Raw genomic sequence first — 14155 nt, forward strand, 5'->3', positions numbered from 1 at the left:
GAGAGAGAGAGAGAGAGAGAGAGAGAGAGAGAGAGAGAGAGAGAGGATAACCTTGAGTATTGTTCCTATGGTGTTTTCCACCTCATTTTCTAAGACCAGATCTCTGGCTTGGAGATTCACGGATTAGGCTAGACTCAGCGAGCTTCAGTGATCCATCTGCCTTTGCCTGGGATCCTAAGCACTTGCCACCATGTCTGGCTTTTTTATGTGGGTTCTGGGGATGGTGATCAAGTGCTCATGTTCTCACAGCAACCTTTACAGTTTTGAAGAGCCTGGACAGCTACTGTGTAGGAAAATCTTCAACCCCAGCCTTTAGAGGGAGGGCTCTCTCATGACTGTACTGAGGCTGTGCACTTTTGTTATGAATTCCAGAAAAATATTGGGTGTGGATAGTAAGGACTTCATAAAGCTCACATCTTACCACAGGGGCAGTTTCCTTTATTCCTTGATTAAGCTGGTGTCTCCCATGTAAAGTTTCCATATTATGGTGTATATGCTATATCACTTCTTTTATCTGCCTCTCATTCCCACCAAGTATCTCTCCAACTCTCTCTCTGTCTCTCTCTCTCTCTGTCTCTCTGTCTCTCTCTCTCTCTGTCTGTCTCTCTCTGTGTCTCTGTCTCTGTCTCTGTCTCTGTCTCTGTCTCTCTCTCTCTCTCTCTCTCTCTCTCTGTCAATTAGTTTAGCCAGGGTTACTTATAGGGGTTACTTATCAATGACTACACTACTGGAGAAAATCTCTCTCCTTCACCTCCCTCTTTCCTCTCTCCTAGCAACCATCAACTGTCTATAGATCCTCAGGGAAGGGCAGAATTCCAGAGCCTCTCTGCTCCCCATTCCCACGAGTCCTGAGTCAGTCAGCCCAGAGCACCAGCAAAACCTTGGGTGTCTGTTTTGTTTACTCTCATCTCTTGGCTGGAGCATCTCTTCGTTTCTCACCTCTGTCTTTTAAAACTTTGCTCTGTTTGGATTTACGCAATGACCTCATGCACAATGACCTCATGAATGCTGTGCCAGTTCTTAAGCCATCTGTTCGACTTCAACCCCTCCCTTCTGTATTCTGCTCTGTGTTGCTGGGACACTGTAAGTCACATTTCTGTTCTTGCTGACTGCTTCCTGTGCAGCTCTGTCAGGACAGAGGGCTAGAGTATCTGGCAGGTGGCTCACTCCGGAGATCAGCCTACCATGATGCTTCAGCACGTGGTGATGAGGATGCTTCCAGACATAGCACTAGAATCTGCCCATGGTTTTCCCCAGAATTAGCAGAATTGGCTGTGTTCTGGCTGCTCAGCAGCTGGCTAAGGCTGTCTCTTTAGAACCCCAAGGAGACTCCTTCTGCTAAGCTCAGATTTCACAGCGATGTCTCTTCCTCAGAAGAAGTCTTAACTCTGTATAAAAATTTCTCCGGGCTTCCAAGTTCTAGTAGTTTTGATTCTTTTCTCCCTTGATTTCTGCAGCCCTGGGGTTCAGATAAGGTGGTAGAAGTTACTGCTTGCCTGTGAGGACTATATGTTGTGCAGGGTTCTCTTGTTGCTCCGTTTAACATCATCAGTCTTATCCCTAGAAGACACCGCTATTCAATTCTGTTTAACAACAATAGTAGACACTGGAAGTGATCATCCGAGCTGTGGGCAGGCGAAGTTTGTCACTTGGTTTAGGAAGAAGTCTCAGATGTCCTAGCCCAGGCTAGAGGCGAGAATAGCCAAAGCAGTAACCCAGAGCTCAGTCGCCAGTCCAGATGGTGGCAGAGGATGAGAGCTAGGATGAGTACTGCCAGTGATAAGTCTCGGGTCCAGAAGAGCATCTGGGAGATGCAGGAGCTGGACAAGGAGTAGGCCCGTGGAGTATGAGGAGACCTTGATGGACAGCACGGTCTTTTCTGCTGACTCTCCCACTTCCAACATCACCAGTACCCGTCTGGGTTTGTAGTACTGTAGGAGGCCTCTGGTGCTGAGTCTGACATGTGATCTTGAGAGTTTTAAGAAACAGTCACTCATGGAAAAGGGGTGTATGGAGCATAGGGTAAAAAAAATCTCAGGAATGAGGTGCATCCAGAGAGCACACAAGAAAGGGGTTCAGATATACAAGACTGATTTCATGGTGGAGTACTACGATGGAGGAATACCAGTTTCTAGTATCCATGGAAGGAGAGCCTGGGTCTGAGCAGTTAAAATATCAAGTCCCTCTAAACAGATGAGGAGATAGGCAACCCACTGGGAAATAGAATCTTAGCCTCATAAAATAATGAAAGGGTTGAGTCTTCCAAGAGGCAGGGGGGATGGATGACAGATATACAGGACCAACATGTCCCATCCTAAACCCCTTCCCACACCAAAGAAAGTGCTAACAGGGCTCCCAGCCAATTCAGCATTTCCTTCCTGGTTTACCTAAGAGCAGTTCCAGCCCAGGAGGCCGCTATGGTCTCTTGTCACATTGTCACTGATAGTTGTGTCATGGGGAAGTGACTAGCCTAGACTTCTGCCCCTCTTTGTGTCCCTCCAGGCTCTTTCTGTTGCCTTCTTTCAGGCCTTGGTCAGCCCTGGCTTCTAGAAGGAAGTGGAACACTGTCTGGGTTGTCTAGCCTACTTTTGTCTCTGTGTCAGTTGAGCTGGGCTAAGCAGTATGAAGTCTAGACTGTTCTGTATGCTTAGCACTCCCTGACTAGTTTGTCTGCCATTCTCAGTTACTATCTAACTATGATCTATTAGCACAGGGAGTGTGGACTCGAACTTTCCCGGTCTGCATGAACATGTGGTTTACCTTGCCTTGTTGTGATCCAGATGCTGTGATCCACCCAGGAAGGCTGGAATCTGTTGATGTTACTCCTCCACAGCCTAGTCATCCCCTCCCTGTCCAACTCTTCAGGGCTAGCAATGGCTCCAGCGGGTAGGGAAGGTTCACACAGCCCAATTCAATGTTTTTAGCTCTATATGGGAGGCAAGGTAATGAATGACCCATGCCTTTGCCTTCCCTGTGGACAGCAGTCAGGGCACACTATTCAACCTATAGGCCCTGGTACTGAGCCAGCTTCTGGAGCCTTATGTCTCGTGTGGGCCCTGTGGCCTGGAACTGTGGCCTGTCAGGATTTAGTACTTCCTTTTGGGCTGCTATTCCCTCAGCGCTAGCTGCCACCATCCCCAGGAAGGCCCTCTCTGGACCCAGCCAGGAGAAGAACAGGACCACGTGCACACACACTGAGAGCTTTCTCCTGTGTCTCACCTCCCCAGCCCCAGCCCCTATGTCATGTCTCTGGGCTCAGGCCTCATGGGTAGAAGAGTCTGTCCCTGTTTCAGTTTTGACCAGGGTATAAATATCCCAGCAAGAGAAGCTGAAATAAAATTACAGCAGAGACAAAGTGGCCTCGAACCAAATCCAGGCACCGTGGTTGACTTTCATCGCCAGGATTAGATTTAGAATCATTTAGGAGACTAGGGAGACACATGCTGCCTGTGTCTAGGACAGAAGTCCCAGAGATGATTAAGAGATGATGAGTCAGGGGAAGATAGGCCTTGACTATGGGCAGTGACATCACCTGAACTCTGCGCCTGGCTAAAGAGTGAAAAGTTTAAAGCACCCTCTCTCTGCTTCCATCTGCTAAGAAGTGAAGCCCACAGTTGCTTCTGCCACCATGATTCTCAGTCATGCATGGGACCAAGAAGTCATTCACTGAACCCTCTGAAACTGTGAGCCTTCCTTCTTCTTGTCATTCCGTCAGGTATTTTGACAGTAATGAGAACTCTAACATACCAGCTGGTGCCTCCACCCCCCACCCCCACCCCCCGTACTTGACCCTGAATGATATGGAAGTTGGTTCTAGTAGGAGTCCCAGGAAGCAGACACCCCGAAACAGATCCTGGCATCTGTTCTGCAGGATCCTAGCTTAAGTGTGCTGTGGAATGAAATGCTGGTGACCCACAGCATGCAGTGGGGTGATTATGATAAAGTCCACACTGAAACCAGGGTGTTAGGAGATAGGTGGCCTCACTGAGGAGGGTGAGGACCGGTGTGAGGTGGTTTCTGCAACACCTTGGAGTCCTTATGGAAAGTGAGTGACAGGCCCTGGCCTTTCAGTCCCACTCACTAGAGGTCCAGAGAACTCCCTTGGAGAACATGAGAGGTGGGTTTACTGCAGCCACAGTTGTGGAGGATGGGAGTGGGACTCTGATGTTTCTCACTTTCACATCTCCCTAGTTAGGGAAAAAGAGAAGGAATAAGAATACATTCCATGAGGCCCAGAAGCCCTCCCCTGCCTGAGTCAGCAAGAAAGCCAGGCAGGACATTTGGCCCAGCAAACATGGCTGCCAAGTTTGGGAGGCTGCATTCCCTATGTAAACCTGTCCTCAGGGTAGTCAGGACAGTGGCTCAAAGGAAGAAGTCCAGTGTCTTGTCACCCTGGAAGTGGGGAAAGGGACAACAAGGACACTTGAGTGTAGTCTCTAGGACAGAGTCTGTCCTACAAGCCAAGAGGGCCTCAGGCAAATGGAAAGAAGCTGGTTCCTTGAGGCTCTCTTGAGATTTAGGGCACAGCTTGGCAGTCTGGTATCTCGGAAACCTGGTGGGACTTGGAGGTGGGAGGTGGGACAGACTCCAGTGTAGCTTAAGTCAATGGGATAGGTGACTCATGCGTGCCCTCTACTGGGTTGCCATGTTTGGGGGCTGGAGGGAGTTGTAGCCTGAGCTGAGGAATATTCTTTTCTAGTGTAGGGAAGGGGCGAGAAAGGTGGTGCTAAAGTTTCTCACCCAGAAGTGCCAACAAAGATACCAGATACATCAATAGACACAACTCAGTACTGGGTGCTCTCAAGGTAGGGGCTGCTGGCTGGTGTAATTCACACCATGGTATCTGCTTGTTTCATATACTTAAGGTGCATTCAAACATGATGGGCAACTTTGCTTTCTTTTGCTTCTTTCTCGAGGTTGTAATTTAATTACAACATTTCTCCTTTCCCTTTTCTTCCTCCAAACCTTCCTGCCTAACCCTCCCTACTCTACTTCAAATTCATAGCCTCTTTTTTAAATAAAGTGTTATGGCATATATATATATATATATATATATATATATATATATATATATAATCTTTTTAAAAGAAGACTGGTTAATCCATTTTATTTGCTCATGGAGGAGGACTCTCCTTTTTAAAATGAGACTTAGAATTTGGAAATTCAGGCAATTCAGGGCTGAGGAGTGGCTAAGGATGCTCAGGCTGCTGACCTCCTGCTCTCCCCTACTTAATACTGCTTAAGTTACACCTTTCTAGGGGAGCAAAAAGAAAGAAGGTTATTTGAAGGGGCTTTCAAGACTGTCACCTGCTCCTAGACAGTTTAGGGTTTCCTTCTGGCAGCCATGGCCAAACTTGCACTGAAATAACCCATTACTTATCTGCCTTGTTGTTTTAAGCAGGCTGAATCCAGACGCTTTGCGTATTTTGCTGCGGGGGTTTTGGCAGAGCATATTTCAAGGGAGAGAAAGTGGTTAACAAACAGTGGGAAAGAGCAGACGAATTGCCTACGAGGCAGCGCGTGCACGTCGTATATGGTTATGAATTAGAGTATTTGGAGCCCTTGTGGCATTCCCGTTGACGTCCTTTACTTATTATTCATGGTTTCATTATGGTCCCTCTTATTCACATGCACACACAGCTAGAGGCAGGGGAGGTGCCTGGCTCAGTCTTAAACAACAAATCCAAACATAAACTTCACCATGTATTTTAGAGTTATAGGTGTATGCATTACTTTGCCCCATCAAATCTTGCCTTTCCATTTTGGCCACATAAATGGTTGTCATAGTGATTTGCTTCCAGTCCCTGTGGCTTTGATGTAGATCCAAGGCTCAGAGGGTACCCAGTGACCATAAATTCAGCTCCCAACTGTCCCCTTTGGTCTCTGAAAGTAATCAGATATGAAATCTGCCAGAAAGCAGCTTCTGTGATTCCTGACTGAATAAAAATTACATTGCAATTAGGCTAACATAGACCTTATGTCCGAGTTATGCAGAATGGGGCGTGGTGCTCATTCATTTTTGTGTGAGTTGGTTAGTTGAACATTTTCAAGCATTGAGCTAGTGGAGGTCATGGCTTCCAGGATCCAATGGTAGATGCAGATTTCTTCCTAAGTCTCTTTGCATCTCTTGTATCTAGAATGGATTCTTGAAGGAAGAAATGTTTAAATATCTCTTCAAGTAGATTCTGCATTCTTCTTTTCTAGTGATATTTTGCTAATGTTATTTTATAAAACTCTTGTGTATGTTAAGCTTAAACACCATCTTTACAGATTGTTCCTTGAAAGGGTCTGGAAAAACAGCTCAGCTATTAAGTGTCACTGTTACTTTAAGCCCAGTTTGGGCACCTCATTAACAGCCTGTAATTCCAGCTTGGGGAGATTGGGTACCCTCTTTTGGACTCTGCAGGCACCTGCACTTACATACTGTTACACATACCTGCCTTCTCCATATATACATATTTTAAAAAAAAGAATAGAAATATGTTATCTTACAACCTTTTCTCTCTTAAAAGGAATGGATTAATTATAATATGGAAGCAAAGACTTCAGGAGCATCTTGGTGGTTGAAGGGTCTAAGCAACTAGAGACCACATATGGTTGCAAAATGTAATTAATAGGGGAGGAGGGATGCAACTCCCATGATTCTTTCCCCATCCATTTGTGTGTTCACGAAGGGAAGAGTATTTTCCTCAGTCTTTCCTGGGTGTGAAGTCTAGCATGCATTGGAGTCAGATAGGCACCTGCCATTCAGGACACAGACATGAAATTTAGAAGGCCAAGGATGAGCTGACACAGCAAGTCATGGAGATGCTTTGGCTGTTAGGAGAAAACAAGCATCCGAATGTGACTCTATCAGTTTGCATATGTTTTCCTAACACACAGTTGAGAGTCAGAGAATTGCAGGGCAGATGTAGCAGGACCATAATGTAATTAGCTTACCCACCTCCTCCAGGTCTGGACACTGCTGCTTCAGCATCCCATTCACATCTATGCAATCCAGTTTCCTCTGCTGTGACAAAATACATGAGAAAAAGACCTGTCTGGGATCATGGCTTCTGAGGTTTCTATCCATGGTCATTTGAATTAGTTATTTCTGAGCCCATGGTGAGGCAGTGTATTATAGTGGGAAGTAGGTTGTGGAGCCAAGCTACTCGTGCTGTGGCAACGAGAAATGATAGAGGCAGGTGGGGATAGAGATAGATGGGGGAGGAAAGAAATGAAGGAGGGAGGGGATAAGAGGTAAGGAACAAGACATCTACTTCAATGGTATGGCTAATGGCTACAGAGACCTACCTGCTTCAATGAGGCTCTACTACCTAGCTCCCAATAACTGTGAGCCCGTCAATAGATTAAGTCATTTGACAAGACGAGAGTCCTCATGGTTCAATTGCCTCCCAAAGAATTCACCTTGAACACTGTCATGGCAAGCACCAAGCCTTCTACATGTGTGTTTGTGGGAAGGTGGGGAGGCATTGTAGATCTCAATAGTAATGAGGCAAAGAGAATACAAACATGTTTGATTTGTTCATTCCTCTTCTTCCTTTCTGTTTTTAAGTCCAGATACCTTCCCAGACACACCCCTTCCTGTACATGTCTACTGATGTTTCATTGTAGAATTGTATCCTAGAACTGCTTCGACTTGTAAAGTAAATAGGAAAATGAGTATCTGGTGACAGGTGGTATGGCCTATGGGGTAAAAGGAAGAAGTGAACAATTGCTAGCTTGAGTAACCAACAGGGGTGGCTATAGGTAGAATTTTGGAAGTGAAAAGATGTCATGGCCACTGCTTTCTTCTCAAGCCTGTCTCACGAGGCAAGTGGTACCGATGAGACTCGAAGACCTGTCTACATCATTTGGTTGAAGTCTGAGATCTGTGCCTCATCTTCTGATTCATGATCTGAATGTCAATGGATGATGACAAACACCTGGTTGGCATCCTCCAGCTGCCACTGTGAGGGCTTTGTTTGGCATTTATTAGCTCACCCGGCCGCTTCCCTTCCGCACTGGGGAGCCTGCTGGCCTCTCAAAGCTAAGCGTGCATATGCCGTGGCTTCCCACTTCTGCCTGAAAAGTAGCCAATCATTTCTCTCTAATTAAGGATCAGACATCATTTCAGATAGTCCCCTTCCTCAGATGTCATGGGAGATGGTCCTCATACCTGTCATGGGTGCTGATCATGTTGTCAGTTTTGGCAACTCCTTCCTGGGATAAATAATAAAATTATCATAATCTTGCACCAGAGGGAGGGTGAGCAATTTGTAGAGTCCATTAAGAGCTGAGCAAAGGATTGTCTTTTAATGAGGTGGAGAGCATCAGGAAGCTTGTACATCACGCTACTCTGTCACAGATACACAAAAGGGTCCTGGAGGGAGGGGCCCCCACCAGTCTGGCAGACAGGGGCAGTTGTCTTGGATGCACATTTACATATTGTCATTGATCAGCTGCTGGTGAGCAGGGTGACAGGCAGAAGAGCAGAGCTGGGGCGGCAGGGCATGTGTCTGTGCCACCCTTGATTCATTCTCCGCAGGCTCAGCAGCATTACTCTCCATTTTCTCATGTGACAGAAAGAGAAATGGAACCGATGGGCATATCATCTCCCTGCTGGAGAGTGACATCTCCCTCATCGCAAATCCCCAACATGTTGATGGAAGAGACTTCGGACTTCAGAGATATAAATGCTTCCTGCGATTATTCCTTGGGAGGACTTACAATTCAGGAGCCCATTTTTGAATTGAAGACTTATCGTATACCCTCCGTATACCACCACAACCATCAATGCAACGGCACATATAGCTTACTTATCACCCATTAGTAGCTCCACTTCTGTTACCAACATCTAAAGCTTTGGGAAAGCTGAGCTGTCCATGTCATGACGATGAGCACTTCTTATGATGATTGGTCCCTTCTGACCCAGTTTGAAAATTTTAATTATTCTTGCTATATTTGGGGGGAATACAGGGAGATACTACCCTTCTCTCATAGAACACTTCAATAGTGACAAGAGTGGACTTCCTAGAATCCTGCCTGTTTTGGAAAAAAAGAAAGGACTCCTTCAACTTTATAATGGTCAGGAAGACCCCAGTGTCCTGTAGCTTCTTGGAAATCTATTATATTTTAAGGCTTATTATAGTATTTATTAGTGTGCATACATTTATACATGTGTCTGCAGAGACCAAAAGAGGGCATTGGATCCCTTGGAGCTGGGGTTACAGGATGAGACTCATGGGTTCTAGGATTTGAACTGGGATCTTCCGGAAGAGCAGTGTGTATTCTTAACTTCTGACCCATCTCTCCATTCTTTGCTATTACAAAGAATTAATTTCTTCCAATGGCCATCCATTGAGGCATGCTTTGATCTCAGGATCCTTTGTAGGGCAGAATATTGAGCCTCTTGTCTGTCGTATCAGGAGGGAATTGTGCCTGCAATGGCTTGTTTTCTGAATCATAAAGGTCTTTGCTGATGGGGCCTCTGAGGGTCATCTTGGGACTGCCATTCCATGCTTGTATTAATGATGATACTCTCATTGAGTGAGTGCTTTTATAAAAGTGACTGAACCTTTTGTTCAGGACCAGGAGCATGTGGGCACTTAATAAGAACCAATCAATAGCTTTTGCTGATATTGGAATGTGGACTCGGTAACTTCCTGGATCACTCCACAGGGAAAGGCATATTTATAGCTTGTTATATTTAAAGAAAGATTCCAGGGGGTGGATTTCTAGATGGCCTTTGTTTAAATTTATGCTGGGTGTGACACTAAGCCATGTAAGATGGCAGCTGGGGGTCTGGAGGACCCCTTGCTCTTCTACTGGAGTTGCTGCTAGCAGTTCTAATTCGTCTCATATGTCACTGCTGGGGAGGGGGCAGGCTGGAGGGTTTTCTGAGCCTGCCAGCCCTCCACATTGCCTTGGGCCCACACTCTGCCTCCTTCATATATTTCCAAGAACTAACAGGGTGCTGGTGTCTTCCAGGCTATTCTATATGTGAAGGACCTTTTCTTTCATAGGGGACAGAATTCTGGGAAGCACCAGTTCTTGCCACCACTGAAGGTGAGAACAGAGCCATTTATATTCACTGTAAAGAGTACTCTTAAAGTAACTTTTATTTGCTTGGTGTAATTGTTGTCTTCGAAGCTGCTAACCGAGGCCTAACCTAGCTCCTAGCATTCATACAATGGAATCTAGTCCTAGAATGTTTTGAGTCTCTGAAACATGCTGTTGAATAAGCTCACTTTTCCTAGTTCTTTCTGAGCTCTGGCTGGGTGGTTTGACTCAGCTGTTCTGGTTCAAACTCCTCTCCAAGCTGACTGATTCAATCTGGATTTTCTCTTGGCCTTTGACTTTCTGCTCTGCTTGGCTTCAAACTATATCTGGCAATCTGTTCTAATCTTCTGGCTCCTTCTCATTGTCTGGCTTGTACTGTCTTCATCTGTGTCTACCTTGTTCTCTCTTCAAACTCTTTATATAAAACTCTCCCGGTCAAACTGCCTCCTTTTTTTTTTTTTTCCTCTCTGCACTGCTCTATCTTAAGTAACCTCTTTTTCCTTTCTCTTCTTTCGAGAGTTGGGCATATTCCATTCTGTCAAAATCTTTCTCTGCCACTCAACTAGACATCACTTTCAAACATGGCTGCATCATTTTACAAACTAACTTTACCTTCACTGTTTGGGATGAAAGGTGTGAGCTAAAGACTGAGCCACACCACAACTAGAAACAGGTTTTTCCAGTAACCTACACAGTCCAGAGTTCACAGTGTGATCAAATACCCTGCAACAGAGCCCAGCTCATCGGCTGGCAGCCATGGCGGGAGCAGAGAGCACAGCTGACATGACACTTTGTGCACTAGACACCACTTCTCTTTGCCATCTCTGTTTCCTACACACATGGGAGCCCTCCTATGGTCTCTCTTTCCTTGGCTTTGGATGCCCTTTCTCCATCACTTCCCCTCCTCCTGCTGCATTTGAATCCATGCAGAAGTGTGTGGAGTGTCTGCTGGGTCCTGGGCACAGGAGAGATGCTAGGGCCGACACCAGCACTGATATCATGGACCTATCAGTCTCTACATAGCAGGGAGGGGACAAATGAACTTGTCACATTTACTGGCCATGAGGACAGTTGACAGGGCTACCTGGGTTCTACAAAGATGACTATCTGCTCTGTCTCTTTTGTGCTCCTCACCTCCCAGGTCACCCAGGGAAATCGTTAACCCCCTTTCTTATTATTTATTCATTTACTAGCTTTCTTTTTTGGTTGCATCAATCTAGAGATGACTCTAGTTTGGGGCCCTTGATTTTATGTGTCCAAAGAGGTCATCGGAGTTCATTCCTGGAGGAAGCATAGACATTCCCCTTATAGCTCTTATGGGAAATTATGATTTTATTTAAAGTGCATTTATCTCCTTGAAACACCGCCTTGTCCCCCTGCCACACATATGGGCCATGCAGACTGGGTATGGACATTGTTTTACATTGGCCTCTGGGAGAATATAGACCAGCAAGCTGTCACATGGTGATATAGCGTCTTCTTTACATAGCTCATGGCACATGGTTTTATTTCTTTATTTGCTTGTTTGTTTGAGACAGGTTCTCATCTGTAGCTGAAGCCAGCCTGTAACTCACTATATAGCCTCAGACTGGCCCTAAACATGGAGCAGCCTTCCTGTCTTAGCCTTACTGCTGCTGGAATTACAGCCGTGAGCAGCCACCCCAAGGTGCTTTACTTTGTGTTTCATTATTCTTTCCTCCCTTCCTCTCCCCCCCTTCCTCCCTTCCTTCCGCCCTCCCCTCTTTTCTTTTATCCTTTTCCAAACGGTAAAATCTAACTGTAAGCACCATTTATAAATGGCACTCTTGCTTGAGTCTAGGAGGAAAGCCCACTGGGCACTGATGTGACTTGGTCACTTCCTCCCTTACTCTGAAGTCAACCCTGGGCTCAGAGGCCTTGAACATGGATCTAAAGTTATAGAACCTTTTGTAGTGTTTTACAATGTTGTTTGAATTAGTCTTGGGATGTCCATGCGTGTGTATATGGTATATGCATGGGTGTTCATATTTGTGTGCAGGCATGTCTTTGTGTGCCCGTGTGAAGGGCGGAGGCCAACGGTATCTTCCTCTATTAGTCCACACATTTCTTTTAAAGCCAGGATTGTCACAGAATAAGAAGCTTCTGTTTCAGTGAGGCTATTGGACAGCAACCCCTGGGATCTGTCTGTCTGTCTCCCTACTCCCTCCGGTGCTGGGCTAACCTGTACACCACCAACTCCTGACTTTACAAAACTCAAAAGTCCCAGCTCAGGTTCATATATATATATCCAAGTCTAACTAGCTCTATTTTCAAACTTTACAGATGATATAATATACTAGGGTGGGTGCCCGGATAGAATAAAATTATGCTCTGATCAGAATGAGAAAAACTTATAAATTCTGCTCAGGTGTGTCTCTAGAGACCTCAGCAGGTCCCCACGAGGACCAGGGAGAGGAAATGGGAGTCCAGACAGGAGACCTGGCTTGAAGCAGGGTCTTTCCATCCACCAACCACCTAGCCTTGGGCAAGTTGTTTTTCTCTCTGAGCCTTGGCTTTTTTCCTCCTGCATGTGGTGATGAATACACAGCTGCTCTGAGGATGAAATGTGAAGAGGCTTTAGAAAATTTCTAGGAGCTAATATAGAATGAGTATTGGTCATTAAGTTGGAATTGTGCCATTCGATTAATTAATTAATTTATTAATTAATCAATTAATCTGTGACAGGGTCTCGTGTTGCCCGGCTGGTTTCAGCTCCACTATGGAGCTGACAATGAGCTTGAACTCCTCCCTTTCCCTCCACTTTGCAATAGCTGGGATTTAGAGGCAGGAGCCACTACGCCCAGCGGCAATGTTGTATTGAATTAGGAAGTTATAATTTTAACAATGAAATATGTGACTACGTGATCAACAATGAAGGAGGCAGCGCGGCCTGGATACTCACAGGATGTCAGGCTGTGATACAGAACTTATTTCCCAGAGATTCTTGCAGTTTGGCCTTGAGTGGGTAGCCCAGGCATGGCTTGGGGGATGGGCATGGTGGAGGGGTTTGGCCAGCGGTCCTCATATTTACTAGGGACTGGAAACAGATTCACGAAAATGATGGGAAAAGTGTAAGCAGAGATAGGAAAAGAGCCTGTGTGTTAGTCTGGGAGACAGACATGGATACATGTCCTCTGGACAGAGGGCCCGCTCTTTGCTCAGGGATTCTCTGCTGGTCTGATCAGGCAGATAAACTCATCCGCCAAGCCTGCTCAGTTTACAGCAGCCATAAAAGGGTTTCATCCCTCCCGGTTCTAGGAGGTCCTTTTACAGTAGCGATCTGTCTTCCTAGTTTATATCTCAGCCTCAACCCTTTCTTTACCGCACTACCTGGCCGTCTCAGGAGTTCTGGAGGATACCCAGGCTTCCACGAGGGAACTTGGGTTCAAGCCCTCAGTTTCCCTCTCTTCCCCGGTCATCACTCACCTTCTTCTTGGCTCCCAGGGGAGACTTCTTTGTCCCTAAAAGGAGATGTATGTTCTGTTATAACCATTGCTACTTTTCTCCCATGATTCTTATTTGATAAGGCGAGGAAGGGCAGATTCAGCTCCATATTAGATGGCTAGTTCACTCCTTTGTGTTTTTGGCTCACTGTGAAAGCTGGGTTGGAATTCGGACGGAGCACAGGAAAACAGTCCTGTTTGCCTTTAGCAAAGCACTATTTGTGCAAGGGCAGCTTGAGAGGTTGGGTGGCTTTCCCAGCCTTTTTCTCGTCTCCTGCTCATCACTCTGAGCCAGACTCTTTATGGATATTCTAATCTTTTCTTGTCCTAAGACCAGCTCTAGTTTGACCTAGAGTAACCCTGCCCCTGGCATGCTCAACAGCAACTGTGAAAATTTTACTTTTATTTCTTGACTAGTCTTCATTCCTGCTCTACTCTCACATTTGCCATGAAGTGCCTGCTTCTAAAACCCTCCTCTGCCTCAAGGATTGCCCATTAACTTACTTGGATAGCCAGCCCATTCTGCTCTCTGGAGTCACAGAACTACAGGAAGGCTCACTTGGAAAATACAAGACAGTATTTGGGAGCCTTTCCCCCAGCACGCTCATAAAAGACTGTAAAAATTATTCAACCCAATCTTGGGTCCCATGTGT

This window comes from Mus pahari, chromosome 2, assembly GCF_900095145.1.
Source record: "Mus pahari chromosome 2, PAHARI_EIJ_v1.1, whole genome shotgun sequence".
Taxonomy (NCBI): Eukaryota; Metazoa; Chordata; class Mammalia; order Rodentia; family Muridae; genus Mus; species Mus pahari.